Raw genomic sequence first — 4,804 nt, forward strand, 5'->3', positions numbered from 1 at the left:
GCCTTCACATCTTACCCATACAAATCTACGTTGTATCGACACTTTCTGCCTCTTCTCCTCAACCCTAATGTCTCTTTCTACTCCCCTTGCCTTTTTTTTCAAATGTTGCCAGAAACACCTCTGTACCCAAACGGCCATGTTATGTCACTGGTCTAGCCAGCCAAGATACATTACTTTGCTCTTAGATTCCTCTGCTTTCTATCGATTATGAAAATAACATTCCACCAAGTGATTTGGATAAGTTTGCATTTAGGGGTGCTGCCTTTGGCCATATGATCTTCTCCAGCAATAAAAAATGTTTTGTTTTTGACGTGTTCAGCTGATATTGAGGTTTCACCTCCACTACTTCCAGTTGATGAAAACACTGAGTCTACTATGGTGCTGCACTCACAGGTCCTCTAGCATCTCGCAACTCACATCTCATTGTCTACACTAGTGCTCCAACTTCTTTTGGTGTGTTGGTAGTAACTCTTGGTAAAAATGCTCTCCTCGCAATGGGACACTCCAAATTTGTAGTATTCAAAGGCCTGGGTGTTTGGCATGGGTTCTGGTTGTGGGTTATTCATGGTTCACTTGACTCTCCAGATCCATTTACAGAAGATACCGATTTCCTGGGGTGGAAGAAATATATGGCATGACCAAATGGCATCTTAGCTACAGTGGCTAGTGTTGTGCGGCGACATGCTTCTCATGGTTTCCTGCTAAAGCAATTTCTCAGGAATGGGGCCTGCCTTTGAAGCTTATCATCTAGACACTTCGACCGAACCTGCAAAGTGGGTGATGGTGGAGAGGTTGGAGAAATGGGCGATGTTCATCAGCAATGACCTTAGAGTTAAGCCTCTATCGTGCATGAACCCAGAGAGGTGGGAAGGGAGATGCAACTGTGTATACTGCTATGATTCTGTCTCTGGCCATTTGGTTTGCATTCGAGTTGGGCAAGCCACTGCTTCGAGATGATGCGACCAGGTCTGAAGTCTTTATTTTCTTAACTTTCTTATGCAGCGACAGCATGGTGCAACCTATATGGGTTGTTCCCAGTATCTTCTCTTAGTGCTTTGATGGTCAATGATTTCTGCTGTAAGAATTTGCCACTAGTTTTCTTAGAGATCTAACTATAACAATTCGCCGTTGGAACCTGGGTGTGTCTAGTTATGTAATTAGAGCATGATGACTTTATGCTTTTTATTAGCATTCATCACATTTTTCATGTTCTCAGCCAACTTTATGCTTGTGCGTTTTTATGAACTAAGTACTGAAGCACTAGGGGCTGGTGGATGCCTGGGAGTCTGGGCGGAAGAGGTTATCCTCGATGGCAGCGATAGAGAACTCCGGCAGAGAGGCGATGGCCATTCCAATGATGGCGGCTACCTTATGGGCAGCGGTGGCCTTGGAACCCGGCGAAATGAAAGCTGATCTTGTTGGATCGCGTCTTATTGTCTAGTTCTGACTAGACGACGACGGATGAAGGTGGGCTAACCGATGATATGTGACATCAACTCACTTGAAGCGGATAAAGATGGCACCAGTGGAGGTTCGCAGCAATGGCGACTAGGGGTGGCCGCGACATGATGACTTCCACTCACTGAATCTGGTTGTTTCAGGAGATGATGCCGGGAAATAAGGATGTACCGAAGTCGTGGTTTTTTCTCTCTTTGGTTGTGTGTTCTCCTATTTATTATGGTGTGAGTCTAAGTGCTCTTGTTTTCTTTTGGTTGTGCCTTTGTGAATATAGAGGCCGAATTAATGAAAATCCATTATCTAAAAGAAAAGTACTGGAAGCACTGATATTTCAGTGCTGCAGCTGGGTGACTTGTTAGCACTTGTTTGATCGGCATTCAGTGTGGAAGCTAAGCTAGCTTTAAGCTTGAAGTTCCTAAGGTTTGAACTCTGTTTTGAGAAAGTAAAAATATTAGAATCACCCAAGCCGAAAATTTACACCATCACTCAGTGTCGCTCATGGTCCACCACAATCTCAATGAGCTATATTGTGCTCATCATCATCTCGTCATCTGGCAATGGTGTGGTACAAGTGGACGGTGAAGTTGTAGTGCTGGCGACGGACGGACTGTTCGACAAAGTCCATGCCTAGCTAGGAGCAAGATAATGCTATAGGTTCTACATTCTAGATGGGTATCAAGTTGGGTTACGTTCTTGGCTGAGAATATGGCAAACATGGTTGCAGATTACGCTCTGGGCCAAAAACATGGCGAACATTGTTGGCGAGTTACGAGGCATCGAGGAGAACTGTCATTGGGAAGCTTTGTGCAGTCGCAATCTCTTTCGATTACTACATATTGTTTTTCTAAAAAAAATCATGAGCAATGCTAAGTTTAACATAACACACATTATGTGATATCTATATCTAATAATAAAGAGACAAAATTTTCGCCGTTTTCTGGTACCCATTTTTTTTTTGTATGGCCTCCTCTAACTAACTCCATAAATGTGAAAACTATTTCTGTTCATCTTTCTACAACTCTAGTTTATATATATAATAACATACGTAGGCCTCTTTGAGATAACCTGGATAGATACGAATCCAAATCCTATCTATACTCTATACTTAATAATAAAGAGGTAAAATTTCCGCCGTTTTTTTATCCATTTTTTTTGGTATGGCCTGTGAAAACTATTTCTATTTATCTCTCTACACCTCTGCAGTTTATATATAATAACGTACGTAGGCCTCTTTGAGATAGCCTGGATAGATACGAATGTAAATCCTAATCCAAATAGATCATTTTAAGTCCCGATAAGTAATCTGGTAAGAATCCTAATCCTATTCTACCCTCATATATGGCCCTAAACGAAAAAGGAAACAAAAGCCAACAATGAAAAAAAAAGGACCGAGCAGAGAAACATAATAAACACGGAACGACTGAAAGTAAAGAAATTGAAACAAAAAGGGGGAAAAAAGAGGGACCAAACAAAAAACGGAAACACGGACGGATAACTAACTCGGTAAATGCGTTTGTGTCTGTTTCCTAATCCTGGGTAGCTACGAGTCTTGCTTCGGAACGCTTCGGAACCCGGTAGGCGACGGCGCTGAAAATCAGATCAGGACACTGCAGGCCTCGAGTCGGCTTCCGCGCTCCTACTAGTGAATCGAAGGGCCAAGAAGGACCGCTGCCTGCCAAATTAAATTAGTGGTCAAGGAGGTGGGCGGGTGGCTGTCTAGTCGGCGGGATCCGCGTCCATCGAGGACGCAGTTGCCCCGGCATTGCGCAGTCTTGGACGGGGACGCCGTGCGCGTCATGCCAGCCTGCGGCCACGGCTTCCACGCGCGCTGCATCGAGCGCTGGCTCTAGGGGGCGCCGCTCCTCCTGCCCGACCTGCCGCGCGCCGGCCGCCGTAGCCGCTGGATCAACCAGGGAAGTCGAGCTAAAGATGGGAAAGAAGCGGGTGCCTAGACAACTAGCCATTGCCGTCCGCGCTTCGCTACGGGTGATGTACTTGGTATAGGTGGCTCATATGTTTAATATGTTCCTCATCGTGTTGGTACGAAAGGTTGATCTATTTGGTACATTAAACAGGTAAATATGGGAAGGAAATATAACATGGCTTTTTTCATTACAATATTGTAAACGAACATAGAGGTTGGTTGTCATTACATAGTGCCTATTGTAGGCCAGCAAATCAATGACATGCTAGTGGAAAAAAGTATTTGATGGAGTTGGGCTTAAGCAACTAAGACACTTAGATTCAAAGCACAACATTGGCTAGGATTGCATTATAGGTGGAAAGAGCAAAAACTACAACACAAGGCCCCGTTCGCGTGCCCTTAAATCCCAGCTTGATCCGCTTATTTTTTCATCCAGAATAGTGTTTTTCTCTCACAAATTCATCCAGATTCATCCAAATTCCTCCAGAATTCCTCCAAGCGAAACGTGAGGGTTTACAAAAGAGTGAATTAGGATCCACTCTTCTTAGACGAAACTACAAGACATTTCGTAAATCTGGAATCACACGAAAGACTACACGGCGTCGAACACTAAATTACACCGGGATTTAAAGTTACATGGTTAAGAGCAACCTAGTATAACCAATGCTTAGTCCAGAAGTCGGGATAGACGAGGGCAATGAAGAAACAACAAGATAATGATTATCCAAAACATGGCGTATGACCAACAGATCCAGAAACAGGAGACTGAGAAGTAAAACATCGTTAACCCTAAGACCAAACTAACCAATGGTAGACTTGAACTTCTTTGAAAACCAGATCCTTTCTTCTCAGATTACACCATCACCTCTGTCAGACGAACCTAGTTCCACAATGACGACATGGATCTCTTAGCTCTACTTCGAATTCGAGAGGGATGAGGATGAAGGAGAAGAGGAAGGACCAAGGGCATCTTATAGTGGCGAACGTAGATAGGGCGTAGCACACCGAAAGTGGAGATGGCATGGATGGGATACACTGCTGGTTCACGTTGTGGGGATACAGCCGGCCATGGCGTGCTTCCTGCGCAAGCGAGCGGAGGGGGGATAAAGGAGAGGAGAGAGGGTTCGCTCGATGAGGGAGGCGTGCGGGCGGCCTTGTCCCCAAAAGAAGAAAGAAGGGAGGGGGTCCGGTACGGGGACGAGGGCGAGTATCAAAAGCGGACCGGAGGACGGGAAAAGTAGAGGCGCACAGCGCACGAGGACGGCGAGTGCGGCATGATGTCGTGGCCATGCGAGGACAAGGTGCTAACGGGCCCGACACTGACGACGTCTGGGGGGCACGCGGTGACAGTGACCCGACGTGCGTAGTGTGGTCGAGCTGGGCATAGTGCTTGGGACTTGACATCCACTCAGGCTTTTCTAA

Source organism: Miscanthus floridulus, chromosome 5, assembly GCF_019320115.1.
Source record: "Miscanthus floridulus cultivar M001 chromosome 5, ASM1932011v1, whole genome shotgun sequence".
NCBI classification, from domain to species: Eukaryota; Viridiplantae; Streptophyta; class Magnoliopsida; order Poales; family Poaceae; genus Miscanthus; species Miscanthus floridulus.